Below are 13,697 nucleotides of genomic sequence, written 5' to 3' on the forward strand. Positions count from 1 at the left end.
GGCAAACTAACAGGTGCCCCCTTTCTCTGGAGAGACATAGCCTGCCCCTGGGTGCATGGTTTAGGGAGCAGAGCAAGGCTGGATTTCAGCTCCCACTCACTCTCTCAAGGCCTTCTGTTTGGTGTTCAAACTGAGCCACAGACAATGGCAGCCCTGGATGAGAAGAGGCTTTGATAGCAAGCAAAGCCAAATAAACTTCACAGGAAGGGAAATCGAAAACATCACTTGATAATAAATCTCGTCCCTACCTGTATTTGTACTTGTATTTTGCGTAAAATGAATGTATCCACCCAACTACTGAGGAACACGTAAGTGGCATCCTGTTTTTGCTGTTGTAAATGATGTTACAACAAGTACTATCGCATGTTTCTCAAGGATTTGTTCAAGGGTTTTTCCAGAGTGAATACTTCATTGTGGTACTGTTGCGTCATCTGGGGTTACACTCCAATTTTCCAGTTGTTGCTGCCAAATTATCTTACAGTGTGGATGTACTAATTTACTTTCCCAACAGTAATGTCTAAGCATTCCTATGACTCCATATTCTCACCAATTCTTTATTACATTTTTTTCCTTATGACATTTCTTAATTCTTGTCCATTTAAGGGTTGTGACATTGGATCTCACTGTGTTTTAATTTGCATTTTTCTTTTTAAAAAATTTATTTATTTTTTATTAATTTTTTCATTTTTTTAATCAACATATAATGTATTATTAGCCCCAGGGGTACAGGTCTGTGAATCGCCAGGTTTACACACTTCACAGCACTCACCATAGCACATACCTTCCCCAATGTCCATTACCTAATCACCCTCTCCCTACCCTTCTCCACCTGGCAACCCTCAGTTTGTTTTGTGAGATTAAGATCTTTTATGGTTAATTTCCCTCCCGATCCCATCTTGTTTCATTTATTCTTTTCCTACCACCCAAACCCCCCATGTTGCATCTCCACTTCCTAATCTGCATTTTTCTGACGACTAACGGAGGTTAGCAACTTTTCATAAATTGTGGACCTTTTAATACTCTCTCTTCTATGACATTCCTTTTTATAGCCTTTGTCCATTTTTATGTTGGGCTGTTTGTCTTTTCAACTTAGTTCATAGGTCCTGTTTATAGGATACTAGTCTCCTGTTGATCATATGTGCAGGAAATATCTTCTCTCTCACCATAGCTTATACCTTTACCCTCTTGAAAGTCTTGGACAGGGCCTTTTGTTTTAGTGTGGCCTATTTACTCATCTTTCCCTTTATGATTTATATTTTTTTCTATCTCAATGAAGAAATTCTTTCCTAATCTGAGGCCATAAATGTATTTTCCTATATTGTCTTTTGAAAGTGTTATCAATTTTCTTTTCACATTTAGGTATTTAATCCACCTGGAATTGATTTTTATGTAGGGTAGAAAGGAGGAGTTCAATTTCATTGTTTTCCATCAGATTACCAGTAGTCCCAGCACAGTTATTTAAGTCCATCACCCTATCCCCTACTCTGCAGGGCATCTCTGTCACATATAGGTATCTCCCACTGAGCGAGTCTTCTGAGCTCTACATCAGTCTATTTGCCATCCTCAACGCTCTGGCTTTACTCTAAGTGTTACGAGTGGGTTGAATTCTTGATCATTTTCATAAAAATTTTGGGATTAGCTTTTAAAGTTTCCCAAATGTTGGAATTTGATCAGAAATGAATCAAATTTCATCATTCACTTTGGGATGAATTGACAGCTTTAATATGTTGGGTTTTCCAATCCAGGATCATGGCATAGTCTCTTCATCTATACAGGTCTTCTTTCATGCCTTGCCTCAAGTTTTAGTAATTCCTCCACCAATGTCTTGGCACAAATTTTGTGAGATTAACCTTGCATATTTTATACTTTTAATATTATTTTAAGTGGTATATTAAAAGTTCTGTTTTCTATCTTTTTGTTTCTGGTGTTTGTTTTTCATTGATTTTTCTCCAGAAGCCTATTGAATACCAGACTTCTAATAACATACCAGATTATTTGAATTTAGGTAAACATATCATCCATAACCAAGTCTTTTCTTTCCTAATTCCAACACTTTTTATTTTCTTTTGCCTTCCTGTACTAGTTAGGATTTCCAAAACGATGCTTGATGGGAGTGCTGTCAATGTCCCTAACCTAAATGGAATACTTTCAATAATTCTTCCTTACAAGTGTGATGTTTGCTGTAGGCTTTTTGTAGATATCTTTTATCAGGCTAAGGAATTCCTTTCTATTCTTGGTTTTCTATGTTTAAAAATATAACAGATGGTTGGCAGATTTTATCAAATGCTTTCACTGCATCTATTGATGGCAATACAATTTTTGTCCTTTAATTTGTTAATGTAAATATTTGAAGTGACTTCTTAATGTTAAACCAACTCTGCATTCCTGAGCCTCGACTTTTTTATGTCACTGGATTCTGTTCACTAGTATTTTGTTGAGGATTTAAAAAAAATTATGTATATTTACATGAGTGATATTAGCTTCTAATTTTCCTCTCTTTGTTGGGATATGATGGCAGGGTTATGTAGCTTCATAATGCATTGGGGAGCGTTCCTCCTGAAATTTTTTCCTTGAACATTCATTATAATCTACTGGTAAAGTGTCTGGACCAAGGTCTTTGTTGAGAAAAGGTGTTTATCAACTGATAATTTCTTTCAGTTTTCAATTTTCATATGGTTTCAATTTCTTCTCGAGTCAGTTTGGGTAAGTCTTCATTTAAAAAAAAAGGTTACACTTCCTATGTGTTTTCTTTATTGCAAGAAGGTTGTTCAGAACATCCTTTTAAATCTTGACTGTCTTCAACATCTGCAGATATTTCCTTTTTCCTTCTTAATATTTATTTAGATCTTGTTTTTCTTGATAAATCTTAACAAAAAAAAAGTTTTCTTTACAGAAATTAATTTCTGCTGTTACCTTTATTAGTTCCTCTTATCTACTTACTTTAGATTCGCTCTGTTCTTTTTCTAATATGTCAGGTTGTCTCCTTGGCTCGTGAATTTCCACCCATCCTTCTTTTCTCACACAAGTATTTAAGTCTTCCCGGCCTAGCTGCACAGCCTGTGTGGACTCTCCTGAGGCCTGAGGGGCACGCCGCCTCAGCTTTGGGGCCCTGCTTCAGCACACTTACCACAGGAGAGGCTTTGGCTGAACTGCTGGTGACCTGACCAGGACTGTGACAGAGGTTTCAGAGAGTCAGCTAGACTGGGGCTTTGAGCGGGCACCCCCACTGAGGGACCCAAGTGTTTCAAGGCCATTCTACTTTCCATCATCTTGAATTCTTCCCTACCTCTCTTGTGCCCAGATGCTGTTGGGACACCCCATCCTACCCCCCTCCCGTAACAGGGCATCTACTCTGGGACCTGCTAGGGTGTTGGGTTCATGCACACCAATCAGCACAGGGTCTGGGGTGATAGGCAGGCACTCATGCTCCTGCTGTCACTCAGCTCAGCCCCTTCCCCCTTCCTCCCTGAACTGACCCAATCATCCTGACTCTGCCTCTAGCCTCTCTGCTCTGCTGGGCTCACCTAGAAAAGTCAGACCGATGCTCACAGACGTCAACACATTCAATCTCTGCTCAAAGTCTACCGCGGCTCAATGGCTGACCTCCTCTGGAGCTTGTCTGATCCCTCCATGATGGCAGGGATCTTGTGCCTTGTGTGGACACCATTAAATCAGAGTCTGCCATTGGGTTGGTGTACAGAGCCCTGCTCTAGTTAGCCCTGCCAGATATAGCTCGGTGCTCATGAGGTGCTAATGCTCAGAGAAGTTCATCCACCCACCCGGTGAGGGCTGGTGAGTAACACAGCCTGAGTGTGCCTAACTCACGGGTGGGCATCACTTCGTTTTATCCTCAGAGCAGCTCTGGGAAGGGCTGTTAATGTCCCATTTCAGATGAAAGCATAAGGTGTGGGTAGCTAAAGGCCTGGCCCACAGCTTCCCAGCCGGCTGGGATCTGAGCCCAAAATCTGACTGCAATTCCTCTGCCTCCTACCTGACCACCTTTCCCTTCCTCTGGTGTGGGAGGCCAAGAAGTCACAAAAGCCACACAGGCCACACATCGGAGAGGTTAGATAGACATGTCCTAGGGAGGATGGGACCTAAGGGAAAACTCACAGGAGCCATGAGTAGGGTTTTTTTTTTTTTTAAAGATTTTATTTATTTATTTATTTATTTTTTAAATTATTTATTTATTTGACAGATCACAAGTAGGCAGAGAGACAGGCAGAGAGAGAGGAGGAAGCAGGCTCCCTGCAGAGCAGAGAGCCCGACGCGGGGCTCGATCCCAAGACCCTGGGATCATGACCCGAACCGAAGGCAGAGGCTTTAACCCACTGAGCCACCCAGGCGCCCCAAGATTTTATTTATTTATTTGACAGACAGAGATCACAAGTAGGCAGAGAGGCAGGCAGAGAGAGAGAGAGAGCGAGGAGGAAGCAGGCTCCCTGCTAAGCAGAGATCCTGATTCGGGGCTTGATCCCAGGATCCTGGGATCATGACCTCAGCTGAAAGCAGAGGCTTTAACCCACTGAGCCACCCAAGCACCCTGGGTGTGCTGTTCTTAATGGGAAGGAAGTCGAGTCCCACTTCCTGGTCACCTGTTACATATCAGGCCCTGGGGATATAGTGATGACATGCCACGGTCTGGACTTTAGGAGTCTCTGGGTATAGGGGAGTAAAGGTGTCAGATCAGGCCGCTCCCCTGTCAGCAGCAGAGCCAGCAGGATCCACCATATAACTGAGCAGTGAGGAAATGCCAAGTGGGGAGATTTGGGATTTTAATTTCCTACGGCCTCTCTAATAAATGATCACAAGCTTGAGGCTTCAAAAAACACAAATTATTCTGTTGCAGTTCTGAAGCCAGAAATCTGAAATCAGCTTTCCTGGGCCAAAGTCCTGGCTCCCTGGAGGCCTGAGGGAGAATCAGCTTCTATGCCTTTTCTAGCTTCTGATTGTCACTTTCCTTGGCTGGGACCCTGTCCTGGCACCAGGCCAGCCTCTGCTCCCAGGGTCACGTCTCCTTCTCTCTGTGTCTAGCCTCCTTCTGCCCCTTCTTACAAGGATACTTGTGATCACACCAGTCCTACCTGGATAAACCCAACAGTCTCCCCCCATCTTAAGATCCTGAACTTAATTATATCGGCCAAGTCCCTTTTGTGCTATCAGGGAGCATTCAAAGCTGTCATTCTGGGGGCCATTATCCAGCCCACCACACCTGGATCAATCACTTCTTAACTGGTGGATCCTGGGTGGGTCCCTTGGTCTCCCAGAGCCTCCCTTTTCTCCAGTGTAAATGGGGATAATAGTTTCAACTGCAAGAAGGTGTGGTTTTCAAGTTTAAGGGGGAATGATATGAGCAAGTCACGTTGCATTACATGGGATACTGATTTTAATCACGGCGCGACAACTTACTCTGCTCAGATCTGCTTCCCCTTGGCCCTGCCCTGGCAGGGTTTGAGGCAGGCATAGGTCAAGCAGTTCAAAAACAAAAGGGGGATGGGCTTGAAGGGAATTCCCTTTGGAATTCCCCCATCCAACCTTGACTCCTGGCTGTGAGTCATTTGGAGGCCGATGGTGACATCCTGCCCCCCCCACCTCCCCAGCTCATGTTTCTTCAGTGAGTGAGAACCCTTTAAGGACTGCGCATAGGGAGAAGGGCAAGTGGAGGGAGGGGGCCTTCCTTCTGCTTCCGTAGGCTTTGGAGCTCTGTGACACTGGACAGGAGTGTCACGTTCCTGGCACTGTGTTCTCACAGTCAGTGCTTACTCGGGAGGAGGGGGTCTTCAGGCACAGGGGAGGGTGGAGACATGTGGGGTGTTGGGAGCTGTGTGACTCAGTGGCAGGCTCTGAGGATCTGTGAGGCACCTTGTATATGGTCATCCCTGCTTGATATGAGGGGGTGATAATCACTCACCCCACTTCACAGATAGGAGAGGGTCAGGCAGGTTGGAGTGAGGGGGTGGGTGGCGGAAGTGGCTGGGGGGGGGGTCTCTGCATTGGGTAGGGGCTGGGTCCTGCAAGAGGCAACACTTTGGTGCCCTCTCTCTGCCTCTCGCTGTGCTTAACGTCCCCCTGCTTCCAAGAAGAGCTTTTCATCTGAGTCTTAGCAGTCACTACACCCACGGATTCCCTTACAATTGTTTTAAAAGAGACCTTTGAAGTGTTTCAAGATGAACTGTCCTTATGCTCACAGGGCTTTCATGGGCGTCAGACTAGAAAACGTGTATGAGCCCTAAGAGACCCCCCCCTGTGCTGCCAGGCCCTGCCAGGAGATGCCAGGCCCCTCAGTTACCCCGTCCCGCCCACCCTGCAGGATCCCGGGCTTCTGAGCCCTTTTTCCAAAGACCTCATTTATGCCAGAAAGATTCTGTCCTGAGGAGAACGGAATAGTTTATGAGCAACAACACTTTATCAATTTGATTTTGGGAAGACAAAGCCCATTGGAAAGCTGAAATATCACTAAGAAAATGAAATAGAAAAAGAAACATCCCCAAGACCATGTAGAACCTGGCAGGGGGCAGGGCTAGACTCCGCCACCCTGGCGGACAGGAAGGGCCCAGGCTCTGGGAGGAAGGGATATGGGCAGGGGTTGTCCCCTGGGGAGAGATCTGTGGCTGCCCCAGGTCTCAGGATCATTCCACTTATCAGAGAGGGCAGCCTGGGGCCAAAACTTACATTTCCTGCCCCAGACTTACTTTCTTAAAGCTGGGGTTGTGAAGGCATTTATTTATCCCTTCTTCCCATATTCCCATAGGTCCAGAGTCCGGGAGCAGCCACCCCAGAGCACCCCAGGAGAAATCATCCGCAAGCCCCTGAGCGCCCATTCCCAAAGCATCATGCAAACAGTAATTTGCATATCCCTGCCAGGTCCTATTCCCTTAACATCCAGAGAAAATTAATTTTCATAGCCCTTGAGATAAACTGTCCCTAACGCCCACCCAGGCAAGAGAAGGTCCTGTCCTGATGACTCTGTCTGCAATAGGGTCCTGAGGCCTGGAACCACCGAGAAGGTTAAGGGTCAGGAGGAGGGGTAACGGCCAGGTCTCGGGGCCGCACACACAGGCACACACTTCCGGGGATGCCCCATGAGAGTTTGACGTTTCGGTGCCAAAATTCAAACGTCGCTTCAGAAACCTGGGCCTACAGAGACATCACAGTCCAACCCCCTCGCGTACGCGGTCATTAGAATATAAAACTCTTTTCCACTGGCCGGAACCTTGATGGGAGGTGATGGTGAGAGAGAGTGATAGGAAGAGACACAGAGCCAGGGGTAGGTGACATGTCTGGTGGGATGCCATGAGTTTGGAGATGGCTGAGGCCGCATGCCACCAAGGACGAGGGTCTTCTGGAGCACCCAGGTGGGACTGACAAGATCTCAGAATGCTCCCTGCACCCCTCCATCCCAGGCTAGAAGGTCTCAGCCATTAGAAGCTGCCAGAAGAAGCTCTTGAGAGCCGATGTCATAGATCACAGGGAGATGTCCCCCTCGGAGCAGGCAGCCCAGTGCAAGCCACATGCACAGACTATGGGGCCAGATCCTGGCCTGACGGTGCCTGAAAGCTACCGTCACCTCTGTCACCCCCAGTCAAGGCTAAGCAATCAAGGTTAAGGGTAAGGGCCCTCAGTGGGACCCCAAAGTTTGGTATCCTCTTTTCCAGACCCACAGAAGTCTCCTTTGGGACCAGAGAAGTCTGCACACTGAAGGCTCCCCCAGCTGAGAATTGAGATGCAATGAATCAATCATGTCTTACTGTGGCCGCTTTTGCTCCCAAACTGCCAAGTGTGTCATCACACCGCCCTCCCGGCCGCTCGAGCCTGACTTACCTGCAAGAGAGAACACAGACGGGGATGACAGACACCTTCCCTTGGGACCAGCGTGGCCTGCAGGACTGGGCCACTGCAGCACCTTGCACCCAAGGCGAGCTGGCTCTGGAAAGGCCTCCCCAGCAGTGTGGAGCCATCAGGGGAACCCGCGCTCTTCTCCTGATGCCTTGACCTTGACCAAGTCAACAGCTAGAGAGAAACGTGACCACGCAGAGAGGTGGGGTCTGGAAAGAGGCTCTTCCCAGGAATCCAGGATGATGGGGAGGCTGTGATGAGCATGATTTCACTTTTGGAGGCAGTAAGGGATTGACTTTCTGGGCTGAGAGGTGAGGACCGCCTCTGCATGTATCTTTTCCTTGGGGAAAGGAACAGTGGGACCAAGATATATTCTTTTTATTTCACAATCGGGGGCTTTGTGGTTCTCTGAATGCTTTATCCTCTGCACAACTGCAAGCCAAAAGGAATCTCCTCCTCTGGGGTGGAGTTCAGACTCTCCTTTAAAGACGATGCTCCCCTGCCTGTTTCCTGCACATCCAAAGGAAGCAGAGGGTCCATTCTGTTCCTCCCATGCCAAGGCACCTGTTACTACTGTGTTTTTCTCATAGGGTATTCTCAAGCTTTGCAGCTCTCCGGAGCTTAAGGTGTGTTAGGGTCTCAGGCAATGGCAAAATAGGGCTGAACGTTCTAAATACCAAGTCTTCTCCCCGAATATATACAAACATGACTGGCACACATGAGGAGATTTTAGTAAACAAGGTTTATCCCCTCAGGTTATGTTCCATTTTTGATTAAGTTTATATCCCTGGTCTGCACGTGGAGCAATGGACTCTCCTTTATTGTCAAAAGCCTGAGGTAACAAACACTTCTGCTGTCAACTTTTCCCTTAACAAGATTAATTTTAACCCAATTTTGAACACTGACCTGAAGTTTGGGAGCACCACCGTCCAGGGGCACGCAGCCTAAACAAGAAGGCAAATGTTCACCTAAAATTCAAGATGGCAGTTCTGGGCTCAAGTTCACCTAGATTTAATTGATTTTTCTGCAGCCTGCTAACGTCTTTCTAGCACAAGACTGGGTTAGACAGGTTTCTGCTCTGCATGCTTCCTCACAGTGTTGATGTGCTAACGCACACTGTGACTCTCTAGAGCCTACCACTTCCTGGCCACTGGATCACTGTCTTTGTCTCAGGAGACGGCAACAGTATTCATGTGGTCTCACATCAGTCACTCAGGAGTGAACCTTTAAACCTCCCTGGTCCTCATTTTCACAGTGAATCTGTCACCAAGTCTTCTTGATTTTACTCCCCAAACCCCTATGGAATCCACTGCCACCATCAAAGACCAGACCACCACCATCTGTGGAGTTAATGGCAGGTGCTCAAGCAGCCATTTTGGACCATGAAGTAGCAGCCATGAACTGATACTGGCAGAACAGGTAGATAGAAGAAACTGGAGTTCCTCATGGTTCCCTGAACCAGGGAACCTGCACCAGCAATCTGTACCAGCCACACCAATCCTGTACCAGCCATCTCTTGCCTTCTTTTACATGTGAGTGAAACAAACCTCTTCATGGTCTAACATAATGTTATTTTGGAGTTTGATCACACACAGATGAATCCCATCCAACTGAATCCTAGAAGTAGAGAGCTGGGGGAATCTGGCCTTCGAACAGGTGTACATGAGGGGGAACCTGCATGACTCTTACATTAGAAAGGCTCAGAGGGGGAGAGGGGAGGAGAGGAGGGTTCCCCAGGTGACAGCAGACCGAACACGAGGGAGGTTAGCCTGCAATCCCCATGTGTGTAACCATGCGTTGCCTCAGCCACTCCTCACGACACACAACCCTTTGTGTTTGGCTCCATTACTAGTTCCATTTTACAGAGTAGAAAAGTGAGTTTAGGGAGATGAAGTAGTTTGCCAAGGCCACATGGCTGGTGGTGGAGTCAGGGTCCCAGCCCAGGAGGCCACCTCCCAGCACCCAGCCTTCAACCACCGACTGCAGGACGTGTGTTTGTTGCTGTGAGATATCCCACAGATAGGTGTTTTGTATGGGATATTGTTGTGTTGAACTACAAACCGAACTGTCGGTCTGAAAGGAAAACTCGAAGATAATTTAACTTGAGGACTTTCAGTTTGTCATTATGAATCAGTAACTACAGTAGCAGCTGGAGAGGATTTGGTCAAACGAAATCTCATGGGGCACCCTGTGAAGAAACAAAAGGTAGGCTGCCCCAGGTGGAGCAGGTTGTTTGGCCTGGCGTGCCCTTCAGTCTGTGTCTTTCTTCCTCCCATGGAAGAAACCACCCGCAATGGGGAGACGAGGATGCGCTCCCCGCAGCCGCCTGGCTCTGGGCCTTCCCCGGGCTGCTGCTGCCCTCTGCTGGACACATCTGGAATGGTCAGACGGCTCCTCCCAGTGCAGACACCCAAAGCTCCAGACTTGCGGGGGTGAGGGTTCTCCTGAGGCTTCCTTGGGGGGCTGCTGCTCCCACTGCCCTAGCCTCACTGTGTGAGGGATGGCCACACTGTCTGTGAGGATATGAAGGAAGAAACTGCTTTATATGCCCCCAGCCGCCCCCAGGAGCCACCCACCGAGTTGCTCTGCGTGCCTGAACCAGGATGTAAAGGAAGAGGCTTCAGGTGGCCTGGGGTAGGGGTCAGGAGAAGAGGAGGAAGGTCTACTGGAGGGGCTGAGGCCACCTCACTGTGGCCTTCCAGTGATATACCCACCATCTGCAGATGGCAATTATGACATTCATCTTCAGAAACTGCCCCTCAGAGTGAGGAGATGGTGTCCCTGCACAGCTGCCAAGACCTCAGACAGAGACTTCTATCTGCACTCCAGTCTCAGACGCTGGATGTGTGACCTTAGCAAGGCAATTCACCCTTCCCGGCCCGGTTTGCCCTCTGGCGGGTGGCGGACAGGCACCCAAGGCCCAGGGTGCAGGGGGAGCGCAGGCATAGGCCTGGCGTGGGGTGGCTCAGAGCCATGGAGCAAATGCAGTTTCTGACCCAAACACCCCTCGTTGATGGCTGCAGGGCAGGCAGCCCCAAACGAGGCTCACGGGGCAAATGTGAAGGGAGCAGGTGGTACTGTCCTGGGGAAGATGCGACCCACACCTCTGACATCATCTGGGAACTCCTGCAGCCATCTCAACGCTTGCCTGCCATGGACGTCTCGGAGATCTCTGAGTTCTCCCTCCACCTCCTGCAGTCACTTTCCTTCATCCTTTGGACATCGCTCACTTCCTGCTTGGAGCTGAGTGGGAGAGGGTGGAGGACAGACAAATCTCTCTCCTGGAGTCCCTGCACCATTTTATCTGACATTCATTTATTTGGCAAATATGTACTGAAGGCCTTTTTTGGACCACCACCATTCTAGGGGTAGGGAATCAGCAGTGAACAAACCAGACCATGAAGTTGCCCTCATAGAGCTTACATTTACATAAGGGTTAAGGGAGATAGAAGATCAGTCTGTATCAACTACAGTATATAGTATGATAAAGGATGAAAATGTCAGGGAGAAATACAAAAGCAGGGTAGGGCAGAGGGGTATTGTTATCTGAAATAGGGGATCAGTGAAGGTCTTTCTAAAGGGATATTTGAAGGGATGAAGGTGAGAGATTGAAACTTGTGGATGGCTGGGGGAAGAGTGCTCCAGGCAGAGGGTACAGCATGAGCAAAGGTCCTGAGACAGGAGTGTGGGCACCATGTTTATGGAACAGAAAGGAGGCTGGCATGGCTGGAGCAGAGGGAGTGGTGGGGCAGAGAGCTGGGTAGAGGCGCTGAGGTGGGTGGGGAAGGGGGTGGTTGAGATCTTGTAGGGCCTTTGACCTTTACTCTGAATTAGATGGAAAGCATTGGGCAGGGGGCTTCTGAGCAGAGAAGAGGTATGGTCTGACATTTTGCAGACTGTCCCTTTGTCTACTGGCTGAAAAATGGACTACAAGAGTAGGGGGCAAGGGCGGAAGTGGGCAGACCAGTGAAGAGTCTCCTGCAAGAATCCAGGCCAGAGAGATGGGGGTGGGAGCTTCCCAATGCGAAGCCTTGCCAGATATTTAGGGTCTGAGAAGGAGAAAATAGGGGTAGGAAAGGGAGGGCTGGACCAGTTGTTCTTGGCTGGTAGGACTCTGAGGGTGCTGGGGAGTAGGGGAAAGGACAGATCAATCCATGTTCCCACCAAGTACACATAAGCAGAATATGCCTGGGAGACATGTATGTATCTTTATTCTAATATATGTAGATGTTCTTGTCATAAAAATAATGTTAATTTTAAAATGTGGCTGATTGGGGTGCCTGGGTGGCTCAGTGAGTTAAGGGGTCTAACCTCAGCTCAGGTCATTGTCCCAAGTTCCTGGGATCAAGCCTCACATTGGGGTCCCTGCTCAGCCTGGAGTCTGCTTCTCCCTCTCCTTCTGCCCCTCCCCCCTGCTCATGTGCACGCATGCTCTCTCTCTGAAATAAACAAATAAAATCTAAAAAAAAAAAAATGTTGCTGATTTACCGAATGCTTTGAAGGCACTCATGTTTTTGTTCAGTAGATCCTACCCATTATTCTGTTGGTGGTGTGGATGGATTGGGGACAGCAGGGGTGTCAGGGCATGCCCCCCCCCCAATACCCTACCTGACCCACAGACACGGAAGTGGCCTCTGGATTCAGACAGCCTGGTTTGCAGGCCTGGCTCCACCATTTATAAGTTGTGACCTCGGACAGGTCGTTTTGTATGTGGCAGCCTCCATTCATCCATGTGTGAAGTGAGGACTATCTGACTTACTTCACAGGGTGGCTAATTCTCTGGGTGGGGTGCTTGGTAGATAGAAAGTGTATACAGGAGATGCTCAGTAAATGCTGGTTTCCACCCCACTTTCTGCCCTGCCACATGGCTCTGAAAGCTGGCCTCTGTTCCTGCTCGAACTCTGGCTTGCTGTGTGATTGTGGTTGGGGGCTGGGGGGAGGGGGGCGCTGTCCACCATTTCCTCTCCTTTAAAACAGAGATAAACCCGCGATGGAATATATGAGTTCAGATTACGGAGATCAGGGTCGGGGAGTGTGGCTGTGTCATACAGTCGAACCATGGATGAGGTCTCTGCATACAGAGGGTGCTCAATTGGTGCTTTCCTTGGGGATGTTCAATGCTGCTTGCAGAGAGGAAGCAGCTCGGGAGAGTTCCTCAGGCTCCAAGGCCTTGGGTCTCTCCACGCAATCCCCCTGCGTGGAAGGGGATCCCTGGAGCAGCTGGCCTGTTTGCCCTCTGCGTGCTGCCCACCGCGTCCCTGCATGTCCCTGAAGTCACCCCGGAGGGACGGGCGGGGCCTCGGGGCTCAGGTCTCATCTGGCTCCTCCCTGGCCCATCACTGCTCAGGGAGCTCAGGAGGCAGCCGGCTTAGGTGCGGCCCGTGCGTCTGCCACCAGGATCTCCCCTGAGCTCCAGATCCTCACTTTCGGCTGTGTTCTGCACGTTTCACGGAACCCGAAGACTGAATAAAACAAGACTCCTGAGGTTTCCCTCCAACCTGCTTGCACTTGTGTCTTCCCGGTGGCGTTCAATGGCAACTCTTCTCCCTGTCTCTTAGACCTAACTTCTGGGACTTCCCTGACACTCGTCTCCCTCACACCCGCATCCGGGCAGCTCGTGTATCCTGCCGGCTCTCCTTTAAAGACACACCCAGAGACTAGCCACTTCTCACCATCTTCACTTTCCTACCTGCCCACCTGTGGCCCAGGCACCTGCACCCCAGCCACGGCCACACTGCATACATACCACCTTACAGACCCAGAATTCCACGCAGGCCTCCTGACAGCCGGGTCCATGCTCAGGATTGCGGGCCTCAAGCTGCAATTCCCAACTGTGATGTCGGGGAATGCTATGAGACAGT

General features: G+C 48.8%; 1 protein-coding gene across 6 annotated transcripts in view; it reads right to left on the bottom strand.

Annotated features, from left to right (window-relative positions):
* KCNIP1 (potassium voltage-gated channel interacting protein 1) overlaps nucleotides 1-13,697 on the bottom strand; it is a 340,059-nt gene that overhangs the window by 76,959 nt on the left and 249,403 nt on the right. Inside the window, exon 1 of one of the 6 annotated variants that reach the window (XM_082726164.1) lies at nucleotides 7,749-7,813. The exons of the other annotated variants lie outside the window; for them this stretch is intronic. The gene's annotated coding sequence lies outside the window, so the exon portion shown is untranslated. Of the gene's footprint in view, nucleotides 1-7,748; nucleotides 7,814-13,697 lie in introns of those variants that run through there. 6 annotated transcript variants of the gene reach the window in all.

This window comes from Mustela nivalis (genome assembly GCF_964662115.1).
Source record: "Mustela nivalis genome assembly, chromosome: 3".
Classification (NCBI taxonomy): Eukaryota; Metazoa; Chordata; class Mammalia; order Carnivora; family Mustelidae; genus Mustela; species Mustela nivalis.